Raw genomic sequence first — 26,355 nt, 5'->3', positions numbered from 1 at the left:
ATCCATTTTCAAAGGGTTTGATTGGTTAAAACTAGACAAATAATCAAAGAATCTTAACTAAGCATACAAAGTCCACAAATCATCTCATGATGCTATAGATGGATGGAGATGGGGGTTGGGGCATAGGGCCTATAAGCCCTCTCATGGAACTCTAAACATTGCCCTCAAAGTAGTTCACATACCAACTATGACATGTGAGCAATATGGGGTAGACAAAGTTATTCATCTTAATGTAAAAATATCAATAAATCTTCATTTCTCTTTTATTTTTACAATTAAATAGCAATATATAAGTTGCATCTTCACAAACTGAGTATCTTGCAAACCTCTTGGATTAAACACAATACACTCTGGAGAACAAAAGTATAATTTCACATGGTTGAATTAAGGTGTTGTGTGACAATCCAAGTGGAGCAAGCTATTTGAGCAGCTATTTAACAAAAATATAACTTAGGAAAAATCAGTATATATCAGTGTGTGCCTAATTGTTGTGTATTTAAAATGCCACAAAGAGTAAGATGTCTTGGATGAGACTGTAAAAATATAGCCAACACTTTTGAGGTGGGTAGGAGGTATATTCTGGGCACGGGGAGTGGTAAATGTCATTCATCAAACTGAACTAATTCATATCTTTTGTTCTTTGAAAATGATATTAACTGATGTTCACTAATACTTAGGGGCTCTTCACTGATCCTTCCTAAGATTTTGAAATCTTTCCTATGTGTGCAACTCAGAATTGAACACAAATAAAACATCCTTAAGGTGATTCACTGCTGCTGATAGCAGATTCCGCTCATACTCAAGTATAACAGGAATTATTTCTCTTAATTTCTTCATTCTCTTTTATTTTTTTTTTACAGCACATCTGTACCTGAGTACTGGAAAAAAATGCTGGGCTGGATGAAGTACAAACTGGAATCAAGATCGCTGGGAGAAATTTCAATAACCTCAGATACGCAGATGACACCACCCTTATGGCAGAAGGTGAAGAACTAAAGAGCCTCTATTAACATTTTTATGTTTCTAAAAACATTTTCTGTTGCCTTGTAAAGCATTCCAAACACATTTGACTTTCAAACCACGACGATAATGATAAACACTGTGTTATGGATTGAATTGTGCCCCACCACAAATTTATATGCTGAAGTCCTAACCTCTAGTGCCTCACACTGTGACCTAATTTAGAGATATGGTCTTTACAAAGCTTCTTGTCGTTACGTTGCTAAGTTATGTCTTATTCTGAGCCCATGGACTGAAGCACGCCAGGCTTCCCTGTCCTTCACTATCTCCTGGAGCTTGCTCAAATTCATGTCCATTGAGTCAGTGATGCTATCTAACCATCTCATCCTCTGTCTCTCCCTTCTCCTGCTCCCCTCCATCTTTCCCAGCATCAGGGTCTTTTCAAATGAGTTGGCTCTTCACATCAAGTGGCCAAAGTATTAGACCTTCAGCTTTAGTCCTTCCATTGAATACTCAGGGTTGATTTCCTTTAGGATTGACTGGTGTTTTATCTCCCTGCAGTCCAAGGGACTCTCAAGAGTCTTTTCCAGCACCACAATTCGAAAGCATCAATTCTTCAGCACTCAGCCTTTTCTATGGTCCAACTCTCACATCTGTACCTGAGTACTGGAAAAAAAATGCTGGGCTGGATGAAGTACAAACTGGAATCAAGATCACTGGGAGAAATTTCAATAACCTCAGATACGCAGATGACACCACCCTTACGGCAGAAAGCAAAGAACTAAAGAGCCTTTTGATGAAAGTAAAAGAGGAGAGTGAAAAAGAAAAAGCTGTCTTAAAACTCAAAATTCAAATATCGAAGATCCTGGCAACCAGTCCCATCACTTCACAGCAATAGCTGGGGAAACAATGGAAAGCATGACAGACTTTATTTTCTTGGGCTCCAAAATCACTGCAGATGGTGACTGCAGCCATGAAATTAAAAGATGCTTACTCCTTGGAAGAAAAGCTACGACCAACCTAGACAGCATATTAAAAAGCAGAGACATTACTGACAAAGGTCCAACTAGTCAAAGCTATTGTTTTTCCAGTAGTCATGTACAGATGTGAGAATTGGACCATAAACAAGCTGAGCACCGAAGAATCAATGCTTTTGAACTGTGGTGTTGGAGAAGACTCTTGAGAGTCCGTTGGTCTGCAAGGAGATCCAACCAGTCCATCCTAAAGGAAATCAGTCCTGAATATTCATTGGAAGGACTTATGCTGAAACTGAAACTCCAATACTTTGGCCACCTGATGCAAAGAGCTGATTCATTGGAAAAGACCCTGATACTGGGAAAGATTGAAGGCAGGAGGAGAAGGGGACAACAGAGAATGAGATGGTTGGATGGCATCCCCAACTCAATGGACATGAGTTTGAGCAAACTCAGGGAGTTGGTGATGCACAGAGAAACTTGGCGTGCTTGCAGTCCTGGACACGACTCAGCAACTGAACTGAACTGAACCAGAAAAAAAGTAGCTTTGACTATACACACCTTTGCTGGCACAGTGATGTCTCTGCTTTTTCATATGCTGTCTAGGTTTCTCATAGCTTTTCTTCCAAGGAGCAAGCGTCTTTTAATTTTATGGTTGCAGTCATAATATGCAGTGATTTTGGACCCCAAGAAAAGAAAATCAGCCACAGCTTCCACTTTTTCCCCTTCTGTTTTTTCCCTCTATTTCTTTGCATTGTTCAAGTAAGAAGGGTTTCTTGCCTCTCCTTGCTATTCTTTGGAACTCTGGATTCAGTTTGGTATCTGTTTCCCTTTCTCCTTTGCCTTTCACTTCTCTTCTTTTCTCAGCTATTTGTAAGGCCTCCTCAAACAACCATTTTGCCTTCTTGCATTTCTTTTTCTTGGGGATGGTTTTGATCATTGCCTCCTGTACAGTGTTATGAACCTCTGTCCATAGTTCTTCAGGCATTCTGTCTATTAGATTGAATCCCTTGAATCTATTTGTTACCTCCACTGTATAATTGTAAGGGATTTGATTTAGGTCATACCTGAATGGCCTAGTGGTTTTCCCAACTTTCTGCAATTTAAGTTTGAATTTTGCAATAAGGAGTTCATGATCTGAGCCAGTCAGCACCCAGTCTTGTTTTTGTTGACTGTATAGAGCTTCTCCATCTTTGGCTGCAAAGAATATAATCAATCTGATTTCAGTGTTGACCATCTGGTGATGTCCATGTGTAGAGTCTTCTCTTGTGTTGTTGGAAGAGGGTGTTTGCAATGACCAGTGCGTACTTTTGGCAAAACTCTATCTGCCTTTGCCCTGCTTCATTCTGTACTTCAAGGCCAAATTTGCCTGTTACTCCAGGTATTTCTTGACTTCCTACTTGTGCATTCTAATCCCCTATGATGAATAGGATATCTGTTTTTTGGTGTCAATTCTAGAAGGTCTTGTAGGTCATCATAGAACTTGCCAACCTGAGCTTCTTCAGCCTCACTGGTTGGGGCATAGACTTGGATTCTGTGATGTTGAATGGTTTGCCTTGGAAATAAACCGAGATCATTCTGTTGTTTTTGAGAGTGCACCCACGTATTGCATTTTGGACTCTTGTTTACTGTGATGGCTACTCCATTTCTTCTCAGGGAGTCTTGCCTACAGTAGTAGATATAATGGTCATCTGAATTAAATTCACTCATTCCCGTCCATTTTAGTTCACTGATTCCTAAGGTGTTGATGCTCACTCTTGCCATCTCCTGTTTGACCACATCCAATTTACCTTGATTCATGGACCTAACATTCCAGGTTCCTATTTAATATTGTTCTTTCCACCACTGGACTTTTCTTTCACCACCAGACACATCCACAACTGGGCATTGTTTCTGCTTTCGCCCAGAATGCTGGAGTGAGTTGCCATTTCCTCCTACCATGGACCACATTTTATCAGAACTCTCCACTATGACCCTTCCATCTTGGGTGTCCCTGCAGCATATGGTTCATAGCTTCATTGATTATGCCAGCTCCTTTGCCATGCACAAGGCTGTGATCCATGAAGTGGCTTTACAAAAATAAGCAAGTTAAAATGAGGATATTCTGGTGGGTTGTAGTCAGAGATGACTGTGTCCTTATATTAAGAGGCAATTTGGACACAGACATGCATAGAGGGAAATGATGTGAAAAAAGACAGGCAGAAGACAGCCATTGACAAACTAATGAGAAGGGCTTGGAGCAGAATCTTCCCTCAAAGTTTCAGAAGGAACAAACCCTGCTGATTCCCTGATTTCAACTTCCAGCCTCCAGAATGGTGCTGTAATAAATTTCAGTTGTTTAAGCCACCCAGTCTGTGGTACTTGATTATGGCAGCCCAAGCAGACTAATGTACAATCCTAAAGTAGTTTAAACGTCTTATAGCTACTTTATGTTCTTGCCATCCTCTCCCCAGCCAGCCGTACAAATCTTCATTTGCCTAACTGATTTGTTTTCTGCTTTACATCTCAGAACTGTCTCTTCCTTAGTATTTTCTGCCATCATGGTATACTGTCTCTCTCTGTATACCATCACAGTTGGTCCTTGCTTCCAAACTTCGTTCAAACCTGACCCCATTCACTCACTCACTATATTTAATGTCATTACTGATATATTTGCACTTGAATCAGCTATCAAACAATGTAATTTCTAATTTCCCCCACCTTTTTTTCATTCATTTCTTCTTCGTTCGATTTTTAAAATATAGCCTGTTTTCCCTGTGTCAGCATATACATTATTTTAAACTTTCTTGAGTATTAATTTTAGTGAACACCATATTGATCACTGAGTCATGAGTCTATTATAAATTAGTACATTAACCACTTCCAGAATGACACAAACACCATACAATACTCTAACTCCTTTCACTATCCTATCATGTTTTGTTAACTTTTTATGTAACTTTATAATATATATATATATATATATATGTATATATATATATATATATATATTTAGACCACACACCACAGTATTTTAATTTTATTATTTAAATGGCAACTATTCATCCACATTCATGTATTGTTTTGGTGACTATTTCTTTCTGCTTCTGTATGAGTTCATTTTTATCTGCCTAAGTACTTCCCTGGACATTTTTATTATTGCATATCTGCTACAGATGATTACACTCACTTTTGTTCCTTGAATATTAATCACAGTCATTTTAAAGTTAACCTCTGACAACCTCAGTACCTGGATCTCTTTGGTTCTACTTCATATGTCCTCTTACTTTTTTGTTCATTTGGTCTAATTTTCATATGCTTGTTTCTTTTTTATTGATGGCTGAACATTACATAGAAAATGCAGTAGCAATGATTTGAATGGCTGGATGATATACTTCTGAGAGAACTTGCTTTAGGTTCTAGCACATGTAATGTTTGGGGCAAGTAAACAAGCAACCGTGAATTGAGCTGATTCATCACAGGGCTTTAATGTTTGTATAGGCTACTCTATTTCTGTTTACTCTGCGTTCTCTGGCCATCACAACTGTATATCGAGTGATTATCAGGGCCACAACCTCACTTTTTGCCCAGTTGGCTATCTAAGACCACTAGAAGCTCTGCTCATCTGCTCATCCTCTCACTCACTGCTTCCTGCTTGGCTTCTCAGCTAGGAAATGCAGCATGGGATTTGAGGCTTCTTACTCAGAATTGTCTTCTCTCCGGTGTCTTAACCCTTGGTGTCTTAACTGCCTTGGTATCTCTCCAGTATCTTCAGGAGTGACCTAGAGATGTGTTTCCCTCCATATGTTTATTATTGTCATTCTAAAATAATACAGATAATTACCTTTGGGCCTAAGTACAATTCCTGTTTTGCAAGTACGATTAAAAACCTCACATAGAAATAAAGGAAATGGTATTTATGTCTCATATTTACTTTCACTCAAAGTTCTAAAGAATAATATGGCAAGTTAAGGGGTAATATTAGATCTTGTGTGGCTTTTTAAAATACTCCTTATGTGTGTGGAAATTACAATTACTATTGTGGAAAAAAAACATTTTTAATCTAGCTGACACAAATGTTAAATTGCAGCCATTTTAGTATGGTAATCAGAATTGCATAGAATGGATGAATTTACAGGGCTTAAGTTTTATTTGGTATCAGTCTTTTTTAATATTAGTATTTTTCACTACTAAATGGATAAGATATTTCATACTGTCTTAAAAGATGATTTTAGTTCATGTATGCTTGATTGGAAAAATATGTCATGATTTTGTAGCAGGGAAAACAAACCAAACACAAAATGAAATGAGAAAGAAATGGTTTGATAATAAAAGGCTTGATAAATATAAATAATGTTAAAGAGAGAATTCAGAGCTATTTCAGCAGTCATTTTTATAGGTATATTGTAAGATACTTATCTTATCTTCTTAACATTAAGTCCCTTTATTTAGTTCACCTTCTAATTTTCTCCCAGATTAATCATCTAAAAACTTCTAATCTTATCTTCAAATGGCTATCAGTTTCCTGGTAAAAAAAAAATACACTCCTCCACTTCCACACAGAAATGCATTTCTTCACAGTGTAATTCTCTCCTATCTTTATCTGTAACCCTCTCTTCTACCATTTTCATCTGAAACCCTATGTTCTAGCTTCTCCCCAAGTTTCTACATTTCATATTGTTGTTGCTACCTTTAAATCGTCTTTATCCTACTCTTTACTCAGGAACCTCCTACTCATTTGTATGCCCCAACACACAGATCACCTTGCCTAATTTTCCAAGAAAAGTTTAGTTATCCACCTCTCTTTTATATTCACAACACTTGGTATAAATTAGAATGATAGAATTAGATTTGCTAATATTTTTAGCATTTCCTATATGTTTAAGTCAGTGGCAAATGATTTACACTGCAATCATAGGATCTGCAATATTGTCTTGTGATAGATTTATATCTGTTCACATCACTAGATTTTTATAAGTTTTTGTGTTATTTTCTGTGTATGCTTGGTGAAGAGAAAGACAATTCCACAGACACAAAGATATATTAATTTCAGAAATATTACTGACAAGATTTAAATTTTTTAATCTTGTGTGATAGGATTAGAAATCATTTTCTTTTTTTCCCCTAAACTTTCTGCTATGGACCTTAATGTTTAAAAAATGTAAGCAGGAAGCCAATGATTTTTTAAAAATAAATTGTTCACAGGAAAGACTATAATACTGTAATATCAGTTATTTGGAATTAAAAGACGCTTACTCCTTGGAAGGAAAGTTATGACCAACCTAGATAGCATATTCAAAAGCAGAGACATTACTTTGCCAACAAAGGTCCATCTAGTCAAGGCTATGGTTTTTCCTGTGGTCATGTATGGATGTGAGAGTTGGGCTGTGAAGAAGGCTGAGCGCCAAAGAATTGATGCTTTTGAACTGTGGTGTTGGAGAAGACTCTTTAGAGTCCCTTGGACTGCAAGGAGATCCAACCAGTCCATTCTGAAGGAGATCAGCCCTGGGATTTCTTTGGAAGGAATGATGCTAAAGCTGAAACTCCAGTACTTTGGCCACCTCATTCGAAGACTTGACTCATTGCAAAAGACTCTGACGCTGGGAGGGACTGGGGGCAGGAGGAGAAGGGGACGACAGAGGATGAGATGGCTAGATGGCATCACTGACTCAATGGACATGAGTCTGAGTGAACTCCGGGAGTTGGTGATGGACAGGGAGGCCTGGCGTGCTGCGATTCATGGGGTCGCAAAGAGTCGGACACGACTGAGCAACTGAACTGAACTGTGAATTTATATGAACTTGTAACAATCTTTAGGAGCAGAGAACTTTACCTATTAATATGTAATTAAAGGCTTTCATCCTTTTAGAAGAATGTGAGGTGTCAGTAAGCAAGTGGGTTTTTGTTGTCTGTGTTAATAGACTGCTTGAAATTATCACATTCTATTTTTACTCTTCTATAGATCAAGTTCCTTGTAAACATATGTATCTCATGTTGATTTTTCCACTAGCAACTAGAAACCATCCGAAGAACAATGCTGATGACCAACTTGTCTATTTTATTACCTATTTTGTGTCTGAATGCTTTACGATTTGAAATTGTTCCCTAAGGATCCTCCTTATTCTTGCACTTTTAACTCTTAGGAGAATTATGGATAACTTTTAAGGTCTACAAGACCCTTGCAATTCTAATTGCTTCTCTAAACCAGTAAGACTCTCCAGTGTACCATCAAAAGCTATTCTGAAGCTTGACAACTGCATGGTATTCTTTTCTGTGTTAAGTCATTTGTCAGAGATCATTTGTGAATTTCATTTGAAGTCATTCAATTCAGTGGTCGTAATAGTACACCCTCAAAATGTAAAGAGGGCAGATTTTGAAACACATAATCAATCCACTTAGGATCTGTTTATGTAAATAATGCAACAGAATCCAGGAAATCCCAACCTGCCCTGGAGGTTTGCTGTGTATGATTGTTCTAATTTAAGAGAGGCATGAATCAGTAGATTGAGCAATTATGAGTGACTTGTGTGGACAATTTATTGACCTGTGTTCATGTTCTTCTTTTGAGACAAATGATGCAGACAATCATGTAGATAGGAACTGGACATGTTGAAAGCTTTTTTTCATTATGATTAGAGAGTAACATAGCATAGATATGAATATAAATGTTTAAAGGCAGGAGGAGTTTATATATATGTACTGTAGGTATCAGGAATACAACCTCAAAGACACAGACCTTGATTTCTGTTCCTCAGCAGAGTTCACACTCTAGACAGAGAGACCAACAGGGAAAGAAGATATCCTGAATGATCCAAGAAGTAACACGATAGACATATACAAGGAAAACAAATGAAGTAGGGGGTGTGGCCTCTAAAACCCTGATGGGGAAGGCAGCAAAGCTTCTAGGCAGAGGCCAGACCTGAGGCTACAACTCTTCCAGGATAAATTTGATTTTTATTTTGTTTGATTCCAAAATTATGAAAGCACAATATATAATAGAGTCTGGAAGATGCAGAAAACATGAATAAGAAAATATGAACAACCCATGATTTTACCAGGTAAATCCACATATTAGTATTAGTTTTAGATGTTTCTTTGCATATTTTGCATAGATTTTCAATCCACTCCAGTATTCTTGCCTGTAGAATCCAAAGGAGCCTGGGAGGCTATAGTCCATGGTATCGCAAAGAGTCGGACATGATTGAGCGACTAAGCAAGGCATGGCATGGCAGAGATTTTAAATGGTTTTGTGCTTATTGTGTACAAATAGTTTTGAATTATTTTGTAAATTTAACTTTAAAATGCAAAATAAACAAGTACAAATAAGAAAATAGCAGATAGTACTGTTTATGGAGAGAATTAGATCATGGTGATATGATGGAAAGTCACTGAATGGAAATTTATTTTGAGGTTTATTTAATTTTTGTAAGTGAAATGAAAGTCACTCAGTCATGTCCAACTCTTTGCGACCCCATAGACTATACAGTCCATGGAATTCTCCAGGCCAGAATAATGGAGTGGGTAGCCTATCCCTTCTCTAGGGGATCTCCCCAACCCAGGAATCGAACTGGGGTCTCCTGCATTGCAGGCGGATTCTTTACCCTGAGCTATCAGGGAAGCCCTGATACAATTTTTTTATACATTTTTTCAAGGTTACTTTCCATTTTGTTATTACAAAATCACTGGCTGTATTCCCCACGGTGTACAATACATTTTTGACCCTATCTTACACCCACAGATTGTACCTCCCACTCCCTTAATAGTCCCTTCCCCCATCACTGGAAACCAGTAGTTTGTTTTTTGTATCTGTGAGTCTGCTTCTTTTTTTATTATATTCACTAGTTTGTTGTATTTCTTAGATTCCACATATAGGTGATCTTCCCGACCCAGGGATCGAACCCAGGTCTCCTGCAATGCAGGCAGGTGCTTTAACCTCTGAGCCACCAGGGAAGACATATATAGGTGATAGTGCACAGTATTTGTCTCTGACTTATCTGAATATCTCTGTCTTAACTGTCCTTGGTGGCTCAATGGTAAAGAATCTGCCTGCAGTGCAGGAGACCTGGGTTCGATCCCTGGGTTGGGAAGATCCCCTGGAAAAGTGAATGACAACACACTCCAGTATTCTTGCCTGGGGAATCCCATGGACAGAGGATCCTGGTGGGCTACAGTCCATGGGGTTGCAAAGAGTTGGACATGACTGAGTGACCAACTCAACACTATCTGATTGGAATTTTAGACGGGGTGGTCAAAGAAGGCTCTCTGTGGAGGTGCTATGTACTGTTAGAATATATGGCAAGTGCTAGGATCAGCTGCATAAAGAGCAGGGGAAAAACCACTGGAAGCAATGAGAAGAGCAGCACACAGACCTCCTGACGGAACTAAGCTTGGCATGTTCAAGGAGAGGGAGAAAAGCCAGAAGGCTAAATCATGGTGAAAGTTTCAAGAGAAGCAGGAGATGAGAGTGGAGAAGTAGGTGGAAACAAGATCATGCCTGGCCTTGATTCAGAGCTAGGGAGTTTTGTAAATGGGCAGCGCTGGAAAGGGAACACTTCAGTAGCCATCACAGTATACTAGGTGCAGGGCCATGCCAGTTTGGCTTGTTATTGCTACAGGCGACAGCTAAGAAGTGGTGAGCCCAAGGGATGTTTTCATGGTAGAGGTTTCAAGATATACTGAAAATTTTGACCTGGAAAATTAAGGGTAAGGAAGACTCAAGGTTGACTCTTAGGTGGTAGTTTCACCAATTACATGGATAATGGGTTAAGGTGCCTGTTTGGTAGGCCTAGGACTTTCTTGGTTTTAACACTTAAAGTTGTATGTCCTGGGAGGCTCCTGAGTCCTAGGCAAACTGGGAGAGTCAAACTCAAACTGAGTTGGTCAAACTCAGTGCGATTTGGTAGGTAGTAGGCTTTATTATTACAGGTGGGCACAGCAAGAATCAGCAGTTATATTTTGCTCTTTTAATGGCTGTGATGCCTTTCTTTATACACCAGTGTTGAAGAGGGAGCATTAATAGGACTGGTATAATGGAGTGTCGTTTAAATATTATAATATCAGCAAACAATCATAGAGGGAAGAATCCAGTTCAATTATCTTGTATTTCAGTGGTTTTATACTGCGGGACCTATCCTATCATTGTAATCTGCTTAAGAAATTCAGATGTGTAGTGTTAACTTATGGATATTGGTATATTATACCAACTCCTCTGCTTCCTGCATAATATATTTAAGTAGCTGAATTGTTACTGAATAACTCAAAATATTTCTGTTTAAACTAAGTGCTAATGGTATCAGAGTCGGAGAACCAGTTACTGATTCAATGAAAAAATTGTATATGTTCATCTGCATAAGCATTACATATTCATTAAATGTCAAGATGTTCAAGTATCTCTCTTAGTTATGGCTACTTTTCCTCTAAATCTCGTATGGGTTGTTGTCTTCACTATTCACTCATCTTTTCCTCACAAAATCCTCAAGCAGTTTGGATGTCTATTTAAATAACTTATTCTAAGATAGACAACTGAAGCAAGAGCTACTTTATGTTTAGTTTCAGCACTAAATACTCTAAAATGTGAAACAGGTACCTTAAAAGGAAGGGGGGAAATAAACTAGGGATTTTGTGATAGCAAAATTCTTCAAAGAGCAAATCTGATCTTACGGAATATCGTTACACTTCCATTTTTTTGTTTTTGTTTACGGGAGAAGAGAGAAACAAAACTTTGCAAAATAGGTGAAAACATTTAGAAGTATAGGGTACAGATGAATATTCTATCTCAATTGCTACATATATACACATTCATACTGAAAAAACTGCATATATAATTATTCAGTCTTCTCTATCTACATCCCAAATATTTCTTCCCTGCCAGTCCTTCAGCTGAATTTATGATTTTCACATGGTTGTGTACTTGGATTCTTTTAGTATAGTCATTGGATATTGTTTAAAAATTAAATACTAGTATGGACAGCACAGTAATGAGTAATCTTTAGCATATTATCTAAAAAAAAGTTAGTGATTATATTTAAAGAGACCTAAATAGTCAAGGCAGAGGATAGACATCCTTTTGATTAGGGCTGGAAATCACTAAGAAACAGTTTCATAAAGTGCTGCTCCCCCAGTAAGTAAAAGTTTGAATATCCTACTACAGTGGGGTTTGCTAGTCACTGAGAACAGCAAGAAAGAAAGGAAACATGTTGATGTATGGCAAAACCAATACAATATTGTAAAGTGATTAGCCTCCAATTAAAATAAATAAATTTATATTAAAAAAAAGAAACAAAACAGATTTTTCCAGGACAAGCCTGGTACCAAGGCTTAGGGATTTGAAAGGAATGACAAATCATGCAGAGACTACCACAGGATCATATGTGGTAGGGCATGTTATTTACCTCCTATCCTCTTTCCTGAAATGGGGTATTAAGATACATCACTGTAGCTCTTCTTAGATTGTAATCAAAACAAAGATGGGACCACAGTAGACTGGTAAGATGGGAAAAAGAGACAGACACTATTAGAATGACAACATATTGGCGTTATATCCTTATCAGTTTTACTAAGAGAAATATTTGTGATTTTTTTCATTATATCATTTTAGTTCATTCATCCCTCCTCATTCACATCTGAAGCCCCTTACCCCAGTTGGGAAATCAGATTGAACCAACAGATTAACAAGAAAAGGAAGCTGGGCTTGTGAGGATGGAAGGGATCTGAGAAGACCCAAAGAATATGATGGAATAAAGTAGAGGGAATAAGACCACTGGATGGTTCAATCTGATGGGCATTCATGAGGACAAGAGGAAGAGACTTGGGGAATGAAGTCAATTAATGGTCTGGGTTACATATGACTTTAGTAAACAAGGAAAAAGTGTTTGCTCTCAAGTAATGGCAGCGCTTTCTATGATATTCCCATTACATATGTATATATATATATATATATATATCTTTAAAAATATGTTGTTCAAGCTTTTCACTTTAGAGATGAGTAAATTGAGGTTCAGGGAATTTAAGAAGCCTGCCAACAGTAACTTGCTAATTAAATTTGCATTCCTTAAGAACTGATTTTTTTGTCCCATCAGAGCTATAGTGTTGTAGTAACTGTCACTCAGAAAGATAACTGTAAGGGATGAGAGCAGCTTTCTGAGACAGGGACAAATCCGAAAACACTAATCAAGTCTTAGATAGGTCTCTATCCTGTAACATGCTTAGACATGTATCTAGGGACTAGATGGCCCCCAAATCCAACATTACCATCATCCAAGAATTAAAGTGTAGGAAATTGTTTAGGGTATTTCATAAGATATCTTGTTTCAGACAGAGATTCTGAGGAATTTTTTTCTGAAAAGAAAAAAATATAAAGGGATAGAATATGATTTTCTGTAACAGGAGATGAGAGGATGAGACCCACTCTTCTGTCTTTATGAGTGCCTATTTCATTTACTAGGTTTATGTGACAATAGGAGTAGGGTAGGTACTTTGTACCACTGTTTGGATGGACATCCCATTTTAAAGGGATAACTAATTTGTATTCCTAGTGTGAATCAAAGCCAACTCAGTGACCGCTCCTCAGAAGTGAGAACATACTAGATAAAGTTCATGTCCATTTAAAGGTATTTTTCTCTGAGCAACAATAAATATCTCTTTTATTAGGGAAGGTTGCCTGAATTTTGTCTACTAGAATCAAAATAGGTCAAGAATATGGTAAAATACAGTAATTGTGAAAAGGGGAAAGCTAGGCAACAGCTGAAAAATATATAATAGTTAATTCAACCAAGACTGGAAATAAAAGGTGAGTATAAGGAGAATACGTAAAAGGAATGAAAACAAGGCATTTACAGAAGAAAGCAGGTAGTGTTTAAAGAATATTTGACCAAAAACACACATGTGTATGCATACACTTAGCATCTTTACTCTTAAAGAGAGGAAAGGTGAAAGTAAAAATTGCTCAGTCATGTCTGACTCTTTGTGACCCCATGGACTATACAATAATTGGAATTCTCCAGGCCAGAATACTGGAGTGAGTAGCCTATCCCTTCTCCAGAGGATCTTCCTGACCCAGGAATCAAACCAGGGTCTCCTGCATTGCAGGCGGATTCTTTACCAACTGAGCTATTAGGAAGTAAATTCTATCACCAAATACAAAGACAAAAACAAACAAGAAAGAAAAATAAGACACTTTGGTTCCCTAGGAATAAACTCCAGTCTGCTTCTGGTTAAGATAAATTTAAACTTGTGGTAAAAAGTTGTTATTCATACTTCAACCATGTTTAGAAAGAAGTAACAAATACACCATGGACAATAGCTTTCTTTTCATTGTTTAAATCAATTTGGCAAATTTGTGGTTTTAGGATAAACCAGATTTACATTTCACTCATTATTCAAATGAGGTGTGTAATAGACATACTGTGTGTTTACTTAAAAAATTGTTGGAGTTGATTTATAATATTGTATTAGTTTCAGGTAACATAGTAATACACAAGTTTTATACTTTATACTCCATTTAAATGTAATACACAATAATTGCCATATTTCCCTGTGCTGTACCATATATCCTTGCTGCTTATGTACTTTATAGATAGCAGTTTGCACCTCTTAATTACATACCCCTTTCTTGATACACCCTCTTTCCCCTCCTCACTGGTAGCCACTAGATTGTTCTCCTTATCTGTGAGTCTATTTCTCTTTTGTTACATACACACAGGGAAATATAGCAATTGTTTTGTATTAAGTTTAAATGGAGTACAATGTATAAAAGCTTTGCATCACTATGTTATACTCTTATTGTTCATATTATTTGCAAATATTTCCTTCCATTTGATAGGCTGTCTTTTCATTTTGTCTGTGGTTTCCTTCGATGTGCAAAAAGTCTTAAGTTTACTTAGGTCCTATTTGTGTGTGTTTTTTTTTTTTTTCCATTACTCTAGGACTTGGATCAAAAAAGGTCTTGCAGTGATCTATGTTAGAAAGTGTTCTGCCTATGTTTTCCTCTAAGAATTTTATAGTATCTGGTCTTACATTGAGGTATTAAATCCATTTTCAGTTTATTTTTGCAAATGGTATTAGAGAATGCTAATTCTCTAATTAGCTAATTCTCAGAAAACTAATTCATCTCTCCCCACCTCTAAAATGCTTTATCAATTGTGTCTGTTACAAGTTTGGTACTTAGTTTAGAAAAACAAGGAAGGCTGGAGGAAGCACAAGCTGGAATCAAGATTGCCTGGAGAAATACCAATAACCTCAGATATGCAGATGACACCACCCTTATGGCAGAAAGTGAAGAACTAAAGAGCCTCTATCAAGAGGAGTGAAAGTGAAAGAGGAGAGTGAAAAAGTTGGCTTAAAGCTCAACATTCAGAAAACTAAGATCATGGCATATGGTCCCATCACTTCATGGCAAATAGATGGGGAAACAGTGGAAACAGTGGCTGATTTTATTTTTCTGGGGTCCAAAATCACTGCAGATGGTAATTGCAGCCATGAAATTAAAAGACGCTTACTCCTTGGAAGCAAGGTTATGACCAACCTAGACAGCATATTAAAAAGCAGAGACATTACTTTGCCAACAAACATCCGTCTAGTCAAGGCTATGGTTTTTCTAGTGGTCATGTATGGATGTGAGAGGTGGACTATAAAGAAAGCTGAGTGCTGAAGAATTGAAGCTTTTGAACTGTGGTGTTGGAGAAGACTTGAGAGTCCCTTGGACTGCAAGGAGATCCAATCAGTCCATCCTAAAGGAGATCAGTCGTGGGTGTTCATTGGAAGGACTGATGTTGAAGCTGAAACTCCAATACTTTGGCCCCCTGATACGAAGAACTGATGCATTTGAAAAGACCCTGATGCTGGGAAAGATTGAGGGCAAGAGGAGAAGGGGACGACAGAGGATAAGATGGTTGGATGGCATCAGTGACTCAATGGACATGGGTTTGGGTGGACTCCGGGAGTTGGTGATGGACAGGGAGGCCTGGCGTGCTGCAGTTCATGGGGTCGCAAAGAGTCAGACACGACTGAGCAACTGAACTGAACTGAACTTAGAAAAACATTATGCATTTTTTACCTGAATGTCTCCTTCATAAGATGGAAACTACTTGAGGGCAAGGGCTTTGTGTCAGTTATTTTGTAACCCTCCAACAGTCATCACACAGCCAGAAATCCTACCAGCTCCTTCTTTGTTTACTGTCAGTGAAATCCATAATTGGTGATTCAGAAGTAATCATATCTCCCTTTTATTTGTACATCACAACCTGGAAATTTTCCTCTTGTGTTATCAAGCATCAGGTACATTAGTAACAATCCAGAAATACTTTGAGATTTTTTAAAAACATCAGTAATTTGATGCTCACAGCCCAAGTATAGAAGCAGAAAAGTTAATCTTGAGTTGTTTGGATTGGTACCCACAGAAAACTTTGCTAAATTTCCTCCAAAAACCAAATAATCTTTAGGTCACATGAAGTCACTTAAAAAGTGGTAACCAACAGGCTGTTGAAAGAGGCTTTCCAGCAATGCATGGGTCACTTATTTGTGGCAAAATGTGGAGACAAGCCTCCAGTTCCATTCTTGACCACAGGCATTGAAGTAAACGTTTATATGTGTCAGAAAAATGATGTGCTGTATTTTAAGGTATAGTTTCACACACTGTCTTACTGTCTATGAATAGCTGGCTACTTATAAGGGTTTTTTTTTTAAAAGGCAGGGAAATATGTACCCTGGGAACCAAAGTCAAAATGCAAACTCAGCTTCCAATTTCCTCAGTGAGACTGGGGTTTAGCATGAGTGACAGTGGAATCCCCAGCCAGCCAATTAGAAGGTGGTTGAATTGGAGGAAGGCTGAAAGATGGAAGAAGAAAAAGTCACGCTAGAATGTACAGGAGGGTGAGAAGTGCTGGGAAGTGCACTACAGCTGGCAGAAGTGATTAGGTTTGATTTAAAATGAGTTTTCTAGCACTGGTACTGGAGCAGGGAGCAGCCAGATTTACATGGAATGGATGGACTTTTTTCTGAACAGTAGCTGCCATAAAGGCAGAGTCAGAAATGCGTATGATGCAAAAAAGCTCTTCCGGAAGAGCTCTGAAAGAACAATTTCCCCCTCATAGCTGTTTCTGCCAAGAATAGGAGTTTCTACCTTCCTGGCCAGAAGGATGACTACCTTTTCTTACTCAGGAAGGAAGTCGAATCTGCAGTGATGGACAGTGGGTGCCCTGTCAAAATGAACCAACCAATACCCACTTTTTATATCAGTAGTTGAGGTTCTTGGAAGGAAATGAAATCATAAATTTCATCTCATAAAAGGTGACTTAAAATATGTTTCATCTTAAAAAGAATGAAAATTTGCCATTTGCAACAACATGGATAGACTTGGAGGGCATTCTGCTAGGTGAAATAAGTCAGTCAAAGAAAAGAAAAGAAGTTGCTCAGTCATGTCTGACTCTTTGCAACCCCATGGACTGTAGCTCACCAGGCAAGAATACTGGGGTGGGTTGCCATTTCCTTCTCCAGGGGATCTTCCCAACCCAGAGATCAAACCTGGGTTTGCTGCATTGTAGACAGATTCTTTACCACCTGAGCCACCAGGGAAGCCCACTATATTGGATATTTGTAATATTGTACATCAATTTTACTTCAAGTTAAAAAAAAGACAAATGTTTTCTCTTGATTTTTAAAGCTGTTATTGTTTTAAGTCTAAAACAACAAAACATATTTTCAATTGAAACATTTTTAAACTCACTTAAAGACAATCAAAATCTTAATTTATGCTCAAAAATGTAGTTAGGCCTTTTTATATCAGCCAGAACAAATTTCTTCCATTGATGTTTTTCAAAGCCACCCACCTACCCCACCCACTGCCATAAAGTAAATGTTATCTTGAAAAGACCTCTGATTAAGAAGTACAGAACATGTGTTCAGGATGGGGAACACATATATACCTGTGGCGGATTCATTTTGATATTTGGCAAAACTAATACAATTATGTAAAGTTTAAAAAAAAAAAAAAAGAAGTACAGAACAGGGGCTTTAACTGTTAACTCAGCCACTGATAGCTGGGGAATTCTGGACAGGTGATTCAGTCTCCCAGCTCCCAGTAAGTTGCTGGTAGGACCTGCTCTTTCAACTTCACAGGACTGCTTTGATGTAAATGCTGAACATGTATGTATAAGGTATTTAGAACTTCATCTCCCTCCAATTATTAAGTCATTTGTCATTCTCCTATATAAGGCTGTTCAAGATTTCTAAATCCTATAGTAAAATGTTAAGTTTTAAACATTTTGATTCTACAGGAGTAAGTCCTATGGTTTTCTTGTTTAAATATGATAAATAATGTAGATCTAGAGTCATTTAACCATTGTTGTTCAGTCGGTCAGTTGTGTCTGACTCTTTGCAGCCCCATGAACTGTAGCATGCCAGGCTTCCCTGTCCTTCACAATCTCCTGGAATTTGCTCAAACTCATGTCCATTGAGTTGGTGATGACATCCAGCCATCTCATCCTCTGTCATCCCCTTCTTATCCTGCCTTCAATTTTTCTCCTCTTTCACCTTCACTAAGAGGCTCTTTAATTCCTCTTTGCTTTCTGCCATAAGGGTGTTGTCATCTGCATATCTGAGGTTATCATTATTTCTCCCCGTAATCTTGATTCCAGCTTGTGCTTCATCCAGCCTTGCATTTTGCATACTGTAGTCTGCATATAAGTTAAATGATCAGGGTGACAATATACAACCTTGACATACTCCTTTCCCAATTTGGAACCAGTCCATTGTTCCATGTCCAGTTTGAACTGTTGGTTCTTGACTGGCATATAGGTTTCACAGGAGGCAGGTAAGATGGTCTAGTAGTCCCATCTCTTGAAGAATTTTCCACAGTTTGTTGTGATCCACACAGTCAAAGGCTTTAGCATAGTCAATGAAGCAGAAGTAGATGTTTTTCTGGAACTCTCTAGCTTTTTCTATGTTCCAAAGGATGTTGGCTTGTACTCCTGAAAGTTCTTGGTTCACATACTGTTAAAGCAGAGCTTGAAGGATATTGAGCATTACTTTTCTAGCATGTGAAATGAGTGCAATTGTGTGGTAGTTTGAACATGCTTTGGCATCGCCTTTCTTTGGAATTGGAATGAAAACTGACCTTTTCCTCCTGTGGCCACTGCTGTGTTTTCCAAATTTGCTGGCATATTGAGTGCAGCACTTTATAGCATCATCTTTCAGGATTTGAAATAGTTCAGCTGGAATTCCATCACCTCCACTACCTTTGTTCATAGTGACGCTTCCTAAGGCACACTTGACTTTGCACTCCAGGATGTCTGGCTCTAGGTGAGTGATCATACCATCATGTTTATTGTTTTCATTAATATCTTTTTCATGCAGTTCTTCTGTATATTTGGCACCTCTTTCTTAATTTCTTTTGCTTCTGTTAGGTCCATACTGTTTCTGTCCTTTATTGTGCCTATCTTTGCATGAAATTCCTTGGTATCTCTAATTTTCTTAAAGAGATCTCTAGCCTTTCCCATTCTATTGTTTTCTTCTATTTCTTTGCATTGATCACTGAGGAAGGCTTTCTTGTCTCTCCTTTCTATTTTTTTAGAACTCTGCATTCTAATGGGTATATCTTTCCTTTTCTCCTTTGCCTGTTGCCTCCCTTCTTTTCTCAGCCATTTGTAAGGCCCCCTGAGACAGCCATTTTGCCTTTTTTGCATTTCTTTTTCTTGGGGATGGTTTTGATCACTGCCTCCTATACAATGTTACAAACCTCTGTCCATAGTTCTTCAGGCACTCTGTCTATCAAATCTGATCCCTTGAATCTATTTGTCACTTCTAGTGTGTAATCATTTGACCATTAATCAGTGGATTAACTTTTCTTCTAAGCATTCAACAGTTCTTAGATTTCAAAAGTGGATTCAGATTAGTTTGGATGAATGAGCTTGAATTTCCATTATTTTTATTTTAAATTTACAATTGGCATTCAGTTACATAGAAACAACATCTCCTTGCTTATTAGACTAAAATGTATAGACATACACTTTTATAGAAATGCATATCCTATTATGTGATGTCAGAAATTACAATTAATTTCCATTAGCCATTTTGTTTAGATTGAGGAGACATTCCTATTCTATAATTTAAAAATAAAATACTTATTTTGTCAGGTCAAATGTTGGGGTTTAAATTATTTTAATTTTTATATAATGAAGTGTTGAAATAATTTTTAAATTCCTCAATTGTAACATTAAAATTATTTATGCTGGTGGAATTTTGTTTGTTTAAATAAACTTATTTTAGAATATATTTATATTCACAAAAATGTTGCAAAGATGTTAGAGTTCCCAATACCACAGAACCTAACTCCTGGTTAATATATTATTGTGTTATATAGTCTCATGATTAATGAATCAGTATCAATGCATTATTTTTTCAAAAATTAAAAAAATTTTATTGTGGGAAAAACACTTAAAATGGAGCTAACCTCATAATAAACTTTTAAGTGCACAATAAAGTAGCATTCACTATAGGTTCAGTCTTGTACAGCAGGTTGAACTTATCTTGTACATCAAAGTTCACATACATTAAATAGCAACTCCCAATTTCCCACTGCTGCCACTCCTTGGCAACCAGCATTCCACTCTGTTTCTATGAGTCTGATCATGTTAGATATCTTATATAAGTGGAATTATTCACTATTTGTCCTTCTATGACTATCTTATTTCACCATAATGTCTTTTAGTTTCCTCCATGTTGTCACATATGGCAGGACTGCATTTTTTAGGAGTGATTAATACTTAATTGTATGACTATACCTAGCTTTTTTTTATGCCTTCATCCATCAATGGACATTTAAGGTGTTCCTACCTCTATGTTATTGTTAATAGTGCAATGAACATGGAAGCGCAATATTTTTTTGAGATATGGAGTTCAAGACTTTTGGATACATACCCAGAAGTGGAAATGCTGAGTCATATATTAGTTGTATTTTTAATTTTGAGAAATTTCCATTCTGTTTTTCAGAGTGGCCTCAAGATTTTACATTCCCACAGTGAAAGGATTGTAGTTTTTCCACATCATCACCAACACTTATTATCATCATTTTAAATAATAGCCATACTAACAGGTGTGAGATAATATCTCATTCTGATTTGATTTGCATTTCTGGGATAGTGATGCTGAGCATTTTTCCATGGACCCAATGGCCATCTTGTATGTCTTCTTTGGAAAATGTCTATTCAAGTTCTTTAACCTTTTTCTAATCAGGTTTTTTTTGCTATTGAGTTTTAGGAGGTACTTGAATATTTTGGATATTGTTTTTGCTCAGAAAAGTGATCCAGCTATACACATATAGGTATTCATTCTTTTCACAATTCTTTACCCATTTACCTGTGCTTTACACCCAACCCTTCCCCTCTCGTAACCCCAAGTTCATTCTCAAAGTCTGTGAGTCTGTGTTGTAAATAAGTTTATTTTTATCATTTCTTTACAATTTGCATATAAACAATATCATGATATTTTTCTTTCTCTTATTTCACTCAGTATGGCAATCTCTTGGTCTATCCATGTTGTTGCAAATGGTATTTCATTCTTTTTAATGGCTGAGTAATATTCTGTTGCATATATACACACCACATCTTCTTTATCCATTGCTCTGCTGATGGACATTAAGGCTAGTTTCAAGTCTTGGCTATTGTAAACAGTGGAGCAACGAACATTGGGGTGCATGTAGCTTTTAGGTAAGGTTTTTAAGGAGCCTCCATACTGTTCTCTATAGTGGCTGTACACAATTACATTCCCACCCACAATGTAGGAGGGTTCCCTTTTCTCCACACCTCTCCAGAAATGTGGATTTGTTTTTCATAATGGCCATTTGGACTGGTGTGAGGTGATAGTTTTGGGTTGTTTGTTGTGATGACATGAAGCCACATGAGCTGCTTGGAAGTCCTGGAGACTAACCCCTTGTCAGTCATGTCATTGGCAAATAGTTTCTCCCATTCTGTGGTCTGTCTTCGTGTTATGTACGGTTTCCTTTGCTATGCAGAAGCTTTTGAATTTAATGAGGTTCTCTTTTTTTATTTGTTTTTATTTCCATTCTTTTTTCATTACTCTGGGAAACGGATCCACAAAGATATTGCTGCAGTGTATGTCAGGCTGCTCTGCCTGGGTTTTCCTCTAGCAGTCTTGTGTTTTTCTTAATGTAGCTAAGGGTTTATCCATTTTGTGTGTCTCTCAAGAAACCAGCTCTGAGTTCTGTTGTTTCTGTTTTCTGTTATATACTGTTTTAATGAAGTATAGAACAAAAGATTGATTCAATATTTTTATGGATTACAGAGCATGACAGGTTATGACAAGACGGTGGCTTTAATTCCTGTGCTGTACAATACACACTTGTTGCTCTTTTATACATAGTTTCTCTCTTAATACCCAAGCTTTTGTAGTTCTCTTTCTTTCTTTGTGGTTTGATTTTCTTCAGTAGTATGCTGATGATGTTCCTTGGCTTTCCATTTCTGAGTTGGAGATGTTTGATTTGTGCTTACCAGGGGGTTCATATATGTTGACGTGTAACCATCTACTTCTCCTAAACTGGTAGTCATTTAAGCTCACACTCACTGTAAAAGATCTACATTTGTACCCCCTCCATTTTGTGTTTCTGATGTCCTATTGTATGGTTGATTTTTTTATCTTTTAAGGTAGATATTAGCTAATGAAGTGGTTGATCCTCAGTCCTTACTACATCTGCATTTCCTAGTGGGAGTTTCCCTTTTCCATGGATTCTTACTTTTCCACTTAAAGACCCTTCACCCTTTACTTTAGGGTAATTTTAGCAGTGATAGACTTTAGTTGTTTGCTTCTTTGTTAAGTTCTTTCTCCTTCCATTCTAAATGGTAATCTCACTGTGCAGATCATCTTTGTGTGTCCATTTCAGCACTTAGAATATCCATCCTGCCACTCCATTCTGCCCTGTAAAATTTCCACAGCAAATTGAGTTGAAAATCTTAAGGAAATTCTCTTGTGTGTGACTTTTTATCTTGCTGCCTGTAGAATTGTGACTTTGGCCATTTCAATTATGACACGTACTGGTGTGGGTCAGTTTGGGACCCTCTGTGCTTGCTGGGCATTTTAGGTAAGTTTTGGAGGATGGTTCAAGGTAAGCAAGAAAGCTCTGAAACACCAATTTTTCCCTCTGCAGTTGTTTCTGCCAAGCACAGGAGTTTGTACCATTCTGGCCAGAAGAAGCTCACTGTATGGAAAATGGCTGAACAGGTTTCCATAGCTGGGTTTGATTGTGATGAGTTTCAAATTTAGAATATGGAAGTAATTGAGCTGTGCACAATATACTTTGCTCTCACAAATTGTCCTCTAAAGCTGTCTGTGTATAAGTCTGTCTTGTTTATGACTCAGCATGATTTCTACTTTTCATGGAACCATTCCTATGCTCTGTAAAGTCAGGGTATTTGTCAGAGTAAGGAGGGAAGCAAAAGCTAAGCGTTTGAGAGTTCTAGTAGTGATTAGGCCATTGCTTGGCAATACAGGGATAATAAGTTTGATTCCGGAGCTAAGAAGAGCTATGGAGACTTACTTACTTTACTCTCCTTAGAACATGATAGGTCAGAGTCAGTAAGTCTCCTTACCTCTCCTTAGCTCTCCATACCTCTCCTTAGAACACTTTACTTCAGAGTAAGTAAGTCTCTTTAGCTCTCATTAGAACACTATGGGTCAAAGTGATTCTGAGAGGAGAGCTAAGGAGGGCTAAGGAGATTTATTCAGAGCTATAGTGTTCTAAGAGAGCTAAGGAGAGCTAAGGAGACTTACTTTCTTGGGTTAAGTAAGTCTCCTTAGCTCTCCTTTGAACACTATAGTTCAGAGAAAGTAGGTCTCCTTAGCTCTCCTTAGCCCTCCATAGCTCTCCTTACCTCTCGTAGAACACTATAGAACACTACAGTTCAGAGTAAGGGAGATTTACTTACTCTGACCTATAGTGTTCTAAGGAGAGCTAACAAGAGTTAAGGAGGGCTAAGGAGAGCTAAAGAGACTTACTTACTCTGAACTATAGTGTTCTAAGGAGAGTTAAGGAGAGATAACAAGAGCTAAGGAGGGCTAAGGAGAGCTAATGAGACTTACTTACCCTGACCTGTTGTTTTCTAAGGAGAGCTAGGAGACTTACTCTGACTTGTAGTGTGCTAAGGAGAGCTAATGAGATGTACTTACTCTGAACTATAGAGTTCTAAAGAGAGCAAAGGAGAGCTAAGGAGATATACTTACTCTGAACTATAGTGTTCAAAGGAGAGGGAAGGAGACTTTCTTACCCTGAACTATAGTGTTCTAAGGAGAGCTAAAGTGAGCTAAGGAGACTTACTTACTCTGACATATATTGTTCTAAGGACAGCTAAAGAGAGATAAGGAGACTTACTTACCCCAAGCAAGTGTTCTAAGGAGAGCTGAGAAGAACACTACACGTTCAGGGCAAGTAAGTCTCTTTAGCTCTGCTTTTCTTAACAACACTCAATTGTCTTTATTTATTCCTGTTTTTTAGAACCTCCATCCTTTTCTCCAAAGAGTAATACTTACTCATGGGTGAGGTGCTTCAGGGAAGATATACTGGAGCAGTGGCTGTCACTGCTGTGTTCAGCGCAGGGTTGGAGCCCAAGTTGCTAGAGCAGAAATCCTGAGGGGTAAGTGGCAGCTGCCTCTGTTCCTGCTCACTACACAGCTTCACCTGCAACACTGGTCCCTCACAGCCTCTGCTACCCCCATTTCTCCCCCACCGCCCCCCGTTGTGGATTGACACAGCTGGGCAGCCCTTAGCCCCATGCACATTTGGCTCCTCTAGGGGCGTGGGGGGTGAGCCAGGATACCAGCTGCTGTCTGTGTTCTCAGCTGCTTCTGACAGACACACTTGAGTCAACACTAACAATGGCCACCACTCCACTCAGACTCTGCCCCGGGAGGAAGGCACCACTGAGTCCCACCGTTGAACTCTTTCTCTGCTCCTGGAGGTTCTAGATCCAGTGCTAGAAGCGGGGCTGGGACAGCCACTCACCTCAGGAAATCTGGCTGCTGCTGGACCAGTCCTCAGGGTGCCCTCTCTCCCGGCACTTGTGCTCCTCATAACTCAATTTCAGGCTCCCCACGGCCCTCCTGTGAATCCCAGGGGCACTCTATATTTTAAGATGTCATGGAGACTAACCTTTCTTCTATGACATATTTTTCCCATTATCCTGAATACACACTTCAGTTTTCAAATTCTGATAGAGACAATATTGTAGTTGTAGTCACACTTTGAAATGTAGAACAAAAAGTTTAAAGATGAGTTTTCCCTCTCCCTTATCAATTCAGTGAAACATGGAATTTGCCACTTATTCCATCTCATTTCCCTAATACAAAAACTTTACAATTCTATCCCTAGGAATATATAAGCATGCTTTACTACAATGAAATCACTTAGTAATTGTTACAATTCATTTTTAAAAAGCATTAATGTTCCTTAGAAATATTTGACTTCTTTCAATATTATAACTACCCATGGGTTAATCCAAAAACAAAGTAATAACTTTATTGAATGTTTGCTGAATGGTTGGTTTTGGATCGTCTCCTCTACTCCATTATTAAACATTGAAAAAGGGTTAAAATTTTATATTAAATCTTAATAGAAGAAATAAAATTTCAATTATGATTATTGTTATCTTTTTAGTAACATCCAATTGGAGCTCATGCTCACTCGACTCTCACTCTATTGTGACCCCATGGACTATAGCCCACCAGGCTCCTCTGTCTATGGGATTCTCCAAGCAAAAATATTGGAGTGGGTTACCATCTCCTCCTCCAGGTGAATCTTTCTGACCCAGGAATTGAACCCAGGTCTCCTGCATTGCAGGCAGATTCTTTACCACTGAGCTACCAGGGAAGCCCACTCCAATTAAAATATTAAATATAAAATAAATTACAAATAAATGTTTACAAACAATAAATGCTGGAGAGGTTGTGGAGAAAAGGGAGCCCTCCTACACTTCCGGTGGGAATGTAAATTGGTACAGCCACTATGGAGAACAGTACAGAGGTTCTTTAAAAAACTAAATAGAGAGCTACCATATGATCTAGCAATCCCACTCCTGGGCATATATCCAGAGAAAGACATGGGTAGAAAGGATACAACACTCCAAAGTTCATTACAGTGCTGTTTACAATATCTAAGACATAGAAGCAACCGAAATGTCCCTCATTAGAAGAATGCATAAAGAAGATGTGGTACATATACACAATGGAATATTACTCAGGCATGAAAAAAGAACAAAATAATGCTATTTTTGGCAACATGGATACACCTGGAGATTATCATACTGAGTAAAGTCAGACAGAGAAGGACAAGTGTCATAATACTGCTTATATATGGAATCTAAAAACATTATACAGATGAATTTATTTATAAAGCAGTAACACATTCACAAAGAGAAGGAACTTATGGTTATGAGGTGGGGTA

At 37.9% G+C, this 26,355-nt stretch overlaps 1 long non-coding RNA gene across 2 annotated transcripts in view; it reads left to right on the top strand.

Annotated features, from left to right (window-relative positions):
* The window catches only part of LOC129638861 (uncharacterized), a 70,225-nt gene extending 45,742 nt beyond the window's left edge, over positions 1-24,483 (top strand). Inside the window, exons 5-6 of one of the 2 annotated variants that reach the window (XR_008708076.1) lie at positions 861-984; positions 24,412-24,483. This is a non-coding gene — a long non-coding RNA (uncharacterized LOC129638861). Of the gene's footprint in view, positions 1-860; positions 1,381-24,411 lie in introns of those variants that run through there. The other variant, XR_008708075.1, reaches the window with a different exon arrangement.
* Positions 24,484-26,355: the final 1,872 nt, after the last annotated feature.

Source organism: Bubalus kerabau, chromosome X, assembly GCF_029407905.1.
Source record: "Bubalus kerabau isolate K-KA32 ecotype Philippines breed swamp buffalo chromosome X, PCC_UOA_SB_1v2, whole genome shotgun sequence".
Taxonomy (NCBI): Eukaryota; Metazoa; Chordata; class Mammalia; order Artiodactyla; family Bovidae; genus Bubalus; species Bubalus kerabau.
The sequence above is the reverse complement of the archived record's forward strand: the minus strand, read 5'-3'. Positions and strand labels throughout refer to the sequence as shown.